The sequence below is a fragment of the Curcuma longa genome, chromosome 3 (genome assembly GCF_044706935.1).
Source record: "Curcuma longa cultivar G26 ecotype Majalengka, Jawa Barat chromosome 3, ITB_CL_G26_1.1, whole genome shotgun sequence".
NCBI lineage: Eukaryota > Viridiplantae > Streptophyta > Magnoliopsida > Zingiberales > Zingiberaceae > Curcuma > Curcuma longa.
Genome location: NC_133863.1, coordinates 6074521 through 6087008, shown reverse-complemented (window position 1 = coordinate 6087008; position 12488 = coordinate 6074521). Strand labels below are relative to the sequence as shown.

Sequence of the window (12488 nt, the reverse complement as noted above, 5' to 3'; positions counted from 1 at the left end):
AAGGAAAATGGGAAAATATACGCGGGGAAAGAACACGGAGCAAATCCATCGTCCATCCCGCTCGCTGAATCCATCGCTCGCGTCGAAAGCCAGAGCCCAGAGGCGCCTTCTTCTCGTAGACTGGCAAGTAATTGCAGTCTCCTCTCCCGCTCGTCGACAGAGTAACGGCAAATGGTTTCCTTCTTTTTACGAAACAATTCCTGCCAAATTAAGGCCGGGGAAACCCTAATTCACCCCCAATGCCTGTCATTCCGTTCATAAAAGCGCCCAGAATGCCTCAATCTTCCCATTTCCCCACTTCATTGACGGCCCGCTGTGGTTCCGCTCGGTGGCGTTAGTCATAGCAGGTTTGATTGGTTCTGGATTATTGTGCTTCCAGTTTCAGTCTTTCAGATTCCCTTATGTTTTCGAGCTTAAGTAATTGGAAAGATTAAATCTTGTGTTGTGTAATTTGAGAAGTTTAAGTTTTGCGTATGCGCGTTCGAGCATTTGGATAACTTACTTTCAGGTTCGTTTGCTCTGCGCTTTTGAGTGATAGATTATCTTCTTTTTATGTACTGAGGAAGGTTAACTTAAACATCTTTACTAGCAGTAATGAGTTCGATCATGTCATTAATATACTTGTTGAGTTCGTCAGATATTGAATGTTGCGTATATAATATGATCTTGTTACCATATGTTCCACATCATGCTATTTTGGATATGTCTCGACCATGATCCTCTACTTACTATTTCCATTATATGCATGTGTTGTTTTAATGAGAAAGTTAATCAAATTAATTTATCATGTTTCTTACTTATGGCTCTCACAGACGATTAAAGAAATTGGCTGTTGTGAGTTATCATATTGTGATATATATGTCTTGATTCAGATTTGCATTTCATAGTCTACGAGAACCTTGGTTTGAAATATATAAGGTATTTTACAGTTAACATACTTGTGGCAGGCAGTTTATGAGTTTTTATGAGTTTTCTCATATTGCATATTTTAGCACTTTACCCACCCACTGCTAATAAAATTACTATATATCTACCTCATGTGTTTTTATCCATTTGCCTACCCCACCTAATGGGATAAGAATTGGTTGTTATTGTGTGTTTTTATCCATTTGTAGCTTTAAAGGTCATATTACTAACAATCTATCACTTTCCGCATGTATGATTATATTTGTTTATCAGATGCATCCATTGTGGTTTTTGCAACTTATCATTTTTTCACCTTTATTTATTTTTTAAACTCTTCATCTTTGTGATTTATTAATTTCGTGTAAAATGTAAAAAGCTAACTCTTGAAAGCACCAGTGATTGTAGCATATTGGTAATTTCCTAAACATGTGAAGCATAGGTAGATAATGTCCTGAGAAACATCACAGGTGTTTGAAGACTGATTCCAACCACAAGTGGGTAATTTCTAATTATAATCATGTTGAAGATTAATGAATGGCTATGTATAATTGACCCGGATGATTAAGATTGATCACCTAAATTTAAATATATATTAACTGAGAGGTCACTTATCTGAGTTTGATATTTTTTAGTGGAAAATTTCATTCCATCCCCTAAGGTTTGTACTTTTTTCCTTTTGTTTTGCAAATGCTCCCAGAAGTTTAATATGCCAAAGTCCCCCAGAGTTTGAGAACTCTTGTCAATTTCCCCCCTACAATTGACATCATTAAGTTACATGATGAAATCATGACATGGCAGGTTTCAAATCAAATTAAAAGATGCTGCCACATTATCCGTTGAATAATTTAGCAGTGTTCACTATCAGGGTAAAATGATAATGGTTTTCGAACTCAGGGGTTCATTTTGATGATTTAAAACACTCAGGCAAAGAGGGTGAAATGAAAATTTTCCTATTTTTTAATATGAGAGTCACTTCGTTTGATTAGTAGTTTAACTGGTGAACTTTGGTTGATTCTTTTTTAATAAACTGATTCAAGAAGGGAATATGCATTAACAATAGCTGAAGGAATCTCTGTTTCATACTATTACTGTTTACCTGTTATTCAATATGCTCACATTTCTCATGTGTTTTTTACTTTTTTTTTTTTTTTTTTTGCATTCCTATGTTATTAGTGCAAGTGGATCTATTGTTTTAACCCAGAAATGTCTTATTTAACTTCCAAAGGTATATTTCAGGCATGACGAATGGACCATTTAATGAGCAGATTTTGGTGGACGAACTTCTTATGCTCAATAGCACACAACATAGCATAGAGAGTATCCTTCTATTTCTGTTGGAATACACCCATTTGGAAAGTGGTTTGCTTTAACATTAATGTCTGTGACTGTTGGAAAATCTTCAGACTTTAGAACTTTTTACTGAATTACTTAGACATTTGTGCTACAGATGATCGCTAGAAAAATATTATACATCGTCATCAATTTTAATTTAATTATGAAAATAGATGTGCTATACATGAGCTATCAACAGTCTTTAATACTTTAATACTCATGCCATGTTTTGGTATGACAAGCAAAAATAGTGTAGAAGGATCAGTCATAATGCATAAGTAAATTTGTTAGCATTCTGTCTAGGTTGGCTTCAGAACCACCAGTTGGGAAAGCTGTATCTCTGTGCGACTTCCTTTAGGGTTCATATCAGACAGATATCTAATTTACCTTTCTTTTTGTATGATTTTTTTTCTTGATGCTTTTTCAGGCAGCTGTTTATATATATCTATTATTTTGTCATGCTATTGATTCCAAGATTTGCATTACTTCGTTTATGTTTGAATAGGTTGCTCGTATTCTTCTAGATCTCAGAAGATACTATGAACAAGCCAATTAAGAAAAATGCTAGCAAAGATTTATTCTTTTTTGATATGTCAGCAAAGATTTATTCTGTTTATATGGTAAGTGGTCCTCACTCCTCACTTTTACTTGAAGTCTTTATTATAAAAAAAAAGTATTATTCAGCATATAACAGAAACAATCCAATCTTGCTTCAATTGTGATTGCAAGGTCCTGATTACTTTTTCTCATTTGTGCATTATCATGACAATGCATATTAGCATTGGTTTTTTTTCTTCATGTTCTGGCTGCTTCTACTTGTTGAAAGCATTATCATTTGCATGGCCTTTATATCAAAAATCACATGCGTATCAAAATTACTCATCCATCATACAACTTGTTGAATTGACTTAAATTTAATAGCTTTGTCACATTGGTGTATCTCCCATAGAAACAAAGCAAATCAGGTTGTGGAAATGTGGCTACGTCAATTTTATTTGGCTTCAAGAGATCAAAGAATATCTTTTCTCTTTTTAGCGAATGATATTCTTCAAAATAGCCGGAGGAAGGGTTTAGAATACATCGAGGAATACTGGAAGGTTCTTCCCAATGTTCTCAACAGTATTCTTGAAACTGGAGATGATGTTGAAAAACACACTGTGCATAGATTGGTAAGTGAAGATAAGATATTTCTCTTTTTTTATCTATAGCTGAAAAGTTAATTTACTATTCATATTTTAAGATGCTACAATTTTGTAAATCATTCTAAATTTGTATTCACACTCTTTTGCACTTTCTTTTATTGTCTTGTGCAATGGAAATTTAACATCTCATATTTGTTTTCAAAGCCTTATGATGGTTGAATCATGGTTCTTACTTTATCTAAGAACGTGTTAGTTTCTAAGCAAGTGTAAAACATCTTTCAGGTGAAAATTCCTTTAGTGAAAAGTAACTTCTTTTATGCAAAGTTTCAGTGTTTTAGAGACTCACATGGAATCTATAAAATTGAGTCAATTTGGCAGAGTTCTAGATTGGCTTTCTTTTGGGATGTGATGGGCTCATTTTGGCTAGCATAGGGTTAAATTAGGGGGTTTGTGAACTCAAGTCCAACTACAATTTAATGGGAGTGGTACCCAATTTACACGATAGTTTCACTTATTCGAACTTCCAATATGAGGCGTGTATGTTTACTATAGGATTTCCGATGTCAGTGGTCTCTTTAGTTTAGTGGCAAAATAAGGCTAGAGAAGAAGGATGCAGTTGGGAGGTGAGGGCATCGTCAATATCCTCATCATCAAGTTGAGCTCCTCGATTGTGACTGTAACCTTGTTTCCATTCTCAGCAAGTTTGTAGACTTGTTCAAAATTGACAAATGAATAAGAATGAGTTTATTAAACTTGTTGGTTGCACTATTGTCCTTGTTTCCTCTGGCGAGAGATGCCAAGTTGAGAGCTTGACAAAGGTGCTCACAGAGGTGGAATGACTTGGGTATACTTTGAGGGTACCTTGGTTATTTTGTTTTATTTTTTGTTCTCTTTGTTGGGCAAAAGCAAATCAGTGACAAACTGAGTTTATGGAAATCTTCACTCTTCGTCTCTTGTTCACTTCCACTTAAAGTAAATGGAGTGAATGAATTGTCTATCATGCTTTCTCTCCTCTTTTTGCAAACAAGAATTTCCTTTGTCAAATTAAATTGATCCAATGAATTAGATGGAAGTTATCTTATCGAAATGATTTTGCAAACATGCAAATGGATCTTAAATGTTTGAAAACTATAAAAGGCATGTATTTGTTATTTATCATAAGATACTAGGTCTTAATAAGATTTTGAATTCTAAAGACGCGCGTTCTCATATCTTGTGATTGCACAATGCATGTGTTTATTGGCACAAAACGAGGAGGACTATGTGGTCCATATTAATCTTTTTTGAAAATATATAATGATCAATATATATATGGAAAAGTGTAATGTTCAACATCATCTAATCAATAATACTTTAAGAAAAATATGTGTAACCATACATTGTGAGCATTATCCTTATTAAGATGTGTTTGTCCCAAGTATATGAGGTATACTACTTGAATAATTAATTCAAGTTTTTATTACGCTAACTAGTGTTACCATACAACCTAAAACACATAATGGAGGGGTGGGAGAACGACTTGTAAATGCAAAATGAAGGAATAATCCTATCGAGGCAAGCGTGTCAGCACTAGGACTTTGGATGTCATTTGTCCCTCGAATTTAGTCGACAAAGATGAGGCTAGAGAAGAAGGTGACTATAGAGGCGAGGATGCCATCAATTGAACTCCTCGACTTGTGACTATAACGCCATTGCCATTCTTAGCAAGTTCACAAACTTTGACATTTACGAAACTAACAAGAACACGCTTGTTGATGTTGGTGGTTGTTCGATTGTGCTTGCTTCCTCTAGGAGAGATGCCAAGTTGACAAGTTGAGAGCTCACGAAGGTGGTTTAGAGGTGGAATGTCTTGGGAATACTTTTTAAGGGTAGAGCGGTTCTCTTATTTCAGTTCACCTTCCCTTCGTAGGGTGAAAGCAAATCATAGACAAATTGAGTTTATGAAAGTCTTCGATCTCTGACTTTTGCTCAATTCCACTTGAAGTAAATGGAGGGAAGGAGTTGTTCTACCATGCTCTCCCTTCCCTTTGATGAAGTAAATTGACCTAATGACTTAAATGAAAGTTGAGTCTTATTGAGTCGACCATGCCACACATGCAAATGAATCTTAAATGTTTGCAAACTTGTAAAAAGGAAGTTGCTTGCTATTTATCATAGGATACTAGGACTTACTATGATTACAAAGGCTTCACAATAAATCAATTATCCTTTTTTTATTAAACTAACTAGTGTAACCATACAATGTAAAATTCATAACAAGCAACAATTATATTATCAACAATGTGGAACATATCATACAAGTAACATGCATATACTCGACCACTTAAATATAAATGTTTAAATTAATACTGAAAACTGACAAGACTATAAAATATATCACTATATTTTTTATTTGCCTAATTCTAAGTGTAAGATAACCCCAATGGGGCTATGAGTTTCTTTTTTGGGGTTGTTCTCTCATTTCCCCCCTTGGGATGGTCTACAATGCTTGCCTCCTAAAGGCACTTATTTTGTCCAATTCGAATTGGTTTGAATTAGTTGTACTTTTAATTTCTTAGGTGTGTATCTATATAAACTATCTAATCTCCCATATTCAATACAAACATATAAGGGATCATATGTACTTTATTTGGTATCCACTTGCATATACGACCACCTAAAGCATATTTCGAAACAATGCATTCGTAAAATGACACATATCATGCATATAAATAAATCTAAAAGAATCTTGACTATTAAATTTCATTTTATATGATTTGATATAAATTGTATATCGTATAGCTATGGTAAAATGAAGTTGTCCCCGCAGTATGATGCAGTGGTAAAGTAGTCAGAGGAGCAATAAGAGGACCCTAATTCGAATCCCAAATGGGATGAATATCTTGGAGGTCGGCTTCTGAGTCTGCATAAGTTGTGCTTCAAATTTACCTAATAAGCGAACCAGGGAGAAGGTTGTTTACCTCCAGGATTAGTCGGGTGAAGCCCGAATAATTGGATTATCAAAAAAAAAAAGGAATGTCATGAAAGGTTATATTCAATGCATTATATTAGCTAACCCTTTAAATTAAACTCACTATAAAGGGAATCATTAGTTTAATCTTCTCTTACACAATAGAAATGGAGTGGTTAAAAACAGTGGAATCTTTGAGTTGTTGGATAACATGGAAGAAACATATTTATTTAAAGACAAAGCCAACAGGGAGGATTGAATCAACACTCAATGATAAAAAAAGGAAAATACAAATCTTGCTAGGCCAAGGTTCATAGTTTATAATAACTGAGAATAAGAATTTTTACTAAGTCAAAGCAATCTTCTTCCTATCTTGTGATGTGTTGTCGTTCTTCAATCCTTTAATGCCATTAAGACTCAAATTCAATGTCAAGGATGAGGTCAATGATACTCGTTCTATTATCAGAAGCAGTAAGATGGTTAATATGGTTAATGTACACATGCCCATTTTCATGTTAATACCAAACAAAATGGATAGACAGTATACATATATATATATGGGTTAAGACCAGCTTGCTTCAATAATGTTTTATGGTTTTAAATAGGATATCATCTTATTTTACTTTTCCATTTAAAGTAAGGTAGGAATTTACTTAGTTGATCTTTACAATTCTCAATTTGAATGATGCTAATTTTGTATGAAGTGTCTATTGAAGGTAGTAATCACATGGAACCTTTGAACTTCCTATATATTTCCCGTTTCAAGCTAGCCCTTAATTGCCTTAATCTCGTTAGGGACTATGTATAATTGCTTTGTGAAGAAATGAAAACAACAAAGACGAGTAACTAGGGCTGCAAGGAGCATTTATTTGAATAAACAATTAGTTTTTTTTTCAGCTCATAGGGTATCATGTACTATTCATATGTGTTCTAACGAATTTCATGCTTTTTACTGCATATCAAGATGTCATAGAAGTTGATTACCAAGAATTTACTTAAACAAGCTGGATCATGCTAACAAAAAGGTAAAATTATAAACATTATGCAACGTAAAACTTATGATCGTCCAGAGTCTCATCTCATACTTCACAAAATCCTAGTAAAATCAGGGAACAAATTGGAGTTCCAAGTAGTGATTTGAGAGTTGGTCAAGTGTAGGGGTTGTTTTGTGAAGAAACTTGGGACCTGGGGGGTGTTGTATGTATGCTTGAAATAAGGGTGGCAAATTTTGTTGTATTGTGTTAATTGTGTCATAAACAGGTCATGTCATTTGGATCGATATAAAGCTATATAAAATAACATAAAACTGATTATATTTTTAAAAATTGTGTATAAGATCTAAGATGAATTACTCTGGAAGGAATTAAGTTATATCACATAAAAAGTTTTTAAAGCTTTTAAAATGAATTTATCTTTAAAAATATCAGTTCATACCATTCATATATACATTCTATTTCTCTCATGTCACTTTAAGATTTCAAGTTGGGTCGTGTCTTCTTCTTGAATCATGACTCGTATTGCTACCTTTAGATTGAAAACCATAAGGTCATACTTGATTCTTCAGATTTTCTTCCTAAAAAAAATGTGGCTTGGCTCACTTTGCTGCGTTGAAATGGATGAAAGCTCAAGAAAAGACCAGAGAGAGACAGAAGGAATTGCTTCAGATACCTAAAAGGCAGACAAAGTTACCATAGCATTTTGACAACACTTGAATCAAAAAAGGGTTAACTGTAGGGCAAAAAATGATGTTTCTTCCACTTTCTATCTGCAAAATATTAAGAATTTCCTGGTCAATGATGCTATGTTCTTTTCATCATTTCTTTATTGCCTTGTCTGCTGCCACTTAAAGTTTTCATCCAGATGCCTTTTTGTTTGCTGTAAGACTATTGATGCTCTCTGGACTTGATATTAATAGTAGCCTCGTGTTGTAGGCTTGGGTTTATAAGATATACACTGATCAAGTTTAATTGGACGGTTGGGAGATATGTTATTTTATACTCATTCATTTATTTACTGAGCATTTGACATCCTTTGTTTCTTCTAAATATCCTCAGATCAATATATGGGAACAACGCAAAGTCTTTGGCTGCCGTGAATCCTTGAAACAAGATATATTGACAAAAAATATTGATAGTAGAAATAGAAACAAAAAGGGAATCTCATACAAACTGGTAAATTACTTACACTAAATCATTTCCCCTTGCATAGTCACACTTGTGCAATGGTGACCTTCATATGCCATAACCATTTCATCAAGGATATATGCACCAACATCTTGTTTATTCATCTGCAGAAACAACCAGGTGGGGAGCAGCTACAGAAACTAGTTTCAGCGTATAGTGATGTATCTGGGTTTTCCTTCGATGAAGAGACATTATTGGAGAATTGTCTAACTGCCATCAGCTTTATTGAGACGTTTGAGAAGGACAGTGGGAGTCAAAGTAAGTTTCTAATTTAGCTAATTCCCATAAATTTATTGAATGATAATTAAGTTTCTGATTTAGCTAATTCTGGTAAATTTATTGAATGATAATTACCTTAACCATAACAAAATTGACATTTTTCTTAAATATCTCAGATTACATGGAGAAATTTAGTTTTTAATTTCTTTTGTAATTTTGTACTTCTGCACAATTGTGATGCTGATAATGTTGGAGTCCTTCGTTTGGGTGAATACAGTAATTAATCTGATGTAATGGATACTACTTACAATTTATAGTTTGGGCAATTTCCTATTTGGTTCATGAAGTTTAAATAAAAAAAAATCTCAATTCTTGAAAGTTTTAATTATATCGGTTTTGCCTGTACATGAATCTCAATTCAGTCTCGATTTTGGCCACCGAATGAGTATCAATTCAGTCCATGATGTATTAATCTGGCCCCTGATATTCCAAAATAATTATCATTATCTAAGCTCATTCACAACTATGGTGGAAGTGGTTGGCAGCGGCTTGTGTGATTGATAAGGCAGGAACAGTTAAAATGTCTTTGCACCAGTAATATACTCTCCCATAGTACAGAACAGTTCAGCTTCCCCCTCAGCATGCTGCTCATTGCTGCTTCCTAGTCATTGTCCATGGAGGAGTTTCGTGATTGTGAAAGACTAGCAATCCAAAATATCTGCAGAGTAAAAAGATAATTTTCCCGTAATAGTTTCATTCCTGTTGGTCATGTGAGAAATATTTCATCACTTTTGCTCACAATTGTGGATGACATGAGAATTTAGAAGGTCATGGGTCAAAGTGCTAGATACCTGACAAGTTTAGGAGCCAAAATTGAGACAATTAAACTTCTTGTGACGAATTAAACTTATTTTAGGAAATAAAACTTAGTTTAGCCTCTCAGCTTTGGTGCTCTGCCATTTGATGCCTTTAATGCTGACCTTTGTAATGTTTTCTGTTGTTTGTTTTCTAATATACTTTTATACTTGTGGTAAAATTTTGATAAAAGGGTGGTGAGACTACAACTGATACAAAGGGATTTGATAGAGACTTAAACTGCAATGATATATCTTCTATTAGTAGTAAAAATCTATGGTCCTTGTAGTAATTACTTTAGAGCATCATCTACCTTCTATCGTGACCAGCTCATCATAGTCTGAGAGGAGCATCATCTATATTTTATTCTTCTTGTCAACAATATGCCAACCTATTTGCTGTTAAAGAGTTTCTTGATGTTATGTTTGAGTTTGGCCAGATTCTCCTTGGTAACCGTTGTTAATTCAAATCAAACTGAAGCAATATACATTCTATTTTTTGTTCTTTTTGATTCCCAAAATTAAGATATCGTGCTGGCATGTTCAGTTTGTATCTTTGCGTTGGATGTGTTTCTCATCACATTCGGATATGCAGCTATAGTGCTTTGCATTAGCTGCAGTTCACTTGTAGCAAGTGGTTTTCTCAGCCTACATGCTACGAGTGAAGGTAATCCAACTCCATGCTCTTCTCTGTTAAATTTAAAATATCTGGTGTGACTTGTGCTTTATCTATTTGTCTTCTAATCAGTGGCAACATGAATCCCATGACGCGTGAAAATTTATTTTGCAATACATCACAAACCATGTTCTTTTCCATCCGGGGCCTCACGTCTTGTTCTCTCATCCTTCTCATGTGTTTAACTTGTATATCGTCTTTTTATTCTTGTATTGGACTAACAGAGAACTTCTTTGGTTCTGGGACAGCGAAGGAGCTGCTTAAATACCATGAACTGTTAAGAGACTCCATAAAAGACTTAAAGGCTGTTGAATCAGCAAGGGCAACTCTTGTTGCCTGCTTAAGAGAGGCACTCCTTGAGCAGGTACTGTGCTGGTTCATACTTTTGAATGCTTTGCTCAAGTTTTGTTGCTTATTCGGTAAGTTTTAAATATTTCTCAATTGGTTTGTGCACAGGAAACGAAGGAAAGCCAAGTTTGCCAACAGCTAAAGGTATTTTATTTGCACATTAAAGATTTCTTGTTGATTTCAGTTGTTTTATTGTATTCCAACTGGTTGTGATGGTTTTATATAGTAAGCTTTGGTGTAAATATGTTTCTATAAATGCCAAGAGGATCAAATAACTCGTGGTTCTATTACCGGTGATTAATAAAAGAAAATAATACTCAAATCTTATTGTCCAGTATATTTATTCTCCTAGATGAAATGCATGATCTGTTCTTCCCCTTCGCCATGATATTGAGAATATATTTGAAACAATATTGCTCTCAAAACAAATAGTTGTTCAGAACTTTTGACATCTTGATTAGGATTTGTCTCAGATCACCATGAATGAGAAAAATATGGAGGAAAATATTGACGAATACCTATTGGATCCTTGGAGTCATATTGGAGACTGATAGTTGGATTGAACATTATGATTGAATCTTCTTGTGCAGTTTTTGGCAAAACCCCTTGTGTTAGTTATGGCTACACTAGATTTTTGGCACTTCTATAAAAGCTCATGTTTTATTGCTAAGTTTTTAGATTTCTTCATAACATGTTTTCTGAATTGTTAACCAGGCGGCTCAATCGGCGTATCAAGTATCTGTCGATCTGTGCAAGCAATTTAATATCGATATCTCACCAGATCAAAGACTTCTGGAATCGCCCGATCATGGACCTCCTGCCTTTTCAGATAATTATGTTTTTGACCATGTAGAAGGGAACCAGAAGGCAGGAACTTCAACATCCTCAAGTCCGCCACAGCTTGCAGCTTCAACATCCTCAACTTTGGAAGCTGCTTCAGGTGAGCCACAGCTTGCAGCCTCAACAATCTCTGCTCAGATGCGAAGCTATGCACAGTCATTTGATCATTCAGATGACATTGTCGGGCGGCGCACAATTGAGGACGACCTTCGGTTGAATAATAAAAGATTGAAACTAGGGGATGAGCCACCATCATTTCCATCTCAACCACAGCTCCAACTACCTTTTCCACCACTGCAGCCTGATACATTGAATCAGCCTTCACCGCAGTTGCTGCCTACACCGGTTACCTACCCAAACTCAAGAGTGGAGCCGCCACCGCCTCCACCACCTCCACCTTCAACACCATTTCCACCACCACCCGCGCCACCACCTCCAGCAGCGCGAGTAGCACCTGCATTCACACCCCTTGCTGATTTAACTACAACAAGTGTTTATGTATATGACCCGGCACCCCCTTTTCCAAACTACCAGATGGTTGCTTTTCCACCCTACCCAACTGCTGGAAATCAGTATGGTTTTCTCGGAGCATCAGAAGGATTCAATTATGGAGACCAACCACCTTTTCCGATGTTACCGCCACCCCACCACCACCACCACCAGCAGCACCACCACCACCACCATTGACCTGACAGTAATCAGAAGGCTTTAAGATGTTCTGGTTCAAGTAAATTATCTTGTATCTGTACATTATGTGCCTATTCCTTTACCCCCAGGCCCCAAAGATGAGGTCAGAGATGAATCTCATGGAATGACGCTTAAGACTTGATGATCAGCGGAATGAACCATTTATCTTTCTCATCACCTTCGATTGAGGGTAGAATTCATTTAAATCATGGTGGTTCTTTTATTTCATGTTCAACTCTATCATGTTTATTAGCGACTGAGGCTTGAGAAATGGTAACTGAACAGTTGATAGTTGTGAATATTTCAATTGTTCAACTCAGAAGGGAATTTTTTCTCAAGTGATATGGAAGC

The 12488-nt window shown here is 35.3% G+C and overlaps 1 pseudogene; it reads left to right on the top strand.

Annotated features, from left to right (window-relative positions):
- Positions 1 to 271: 271 nt before the first annotated feature.
- Positions 272 to 12142, top strand: LOC141823149 (uncharacterized; annotated as a pseudogene).
- The last annotated feature ends 346 nt before the right edge of the window (positions 12143 to 12488 follow it).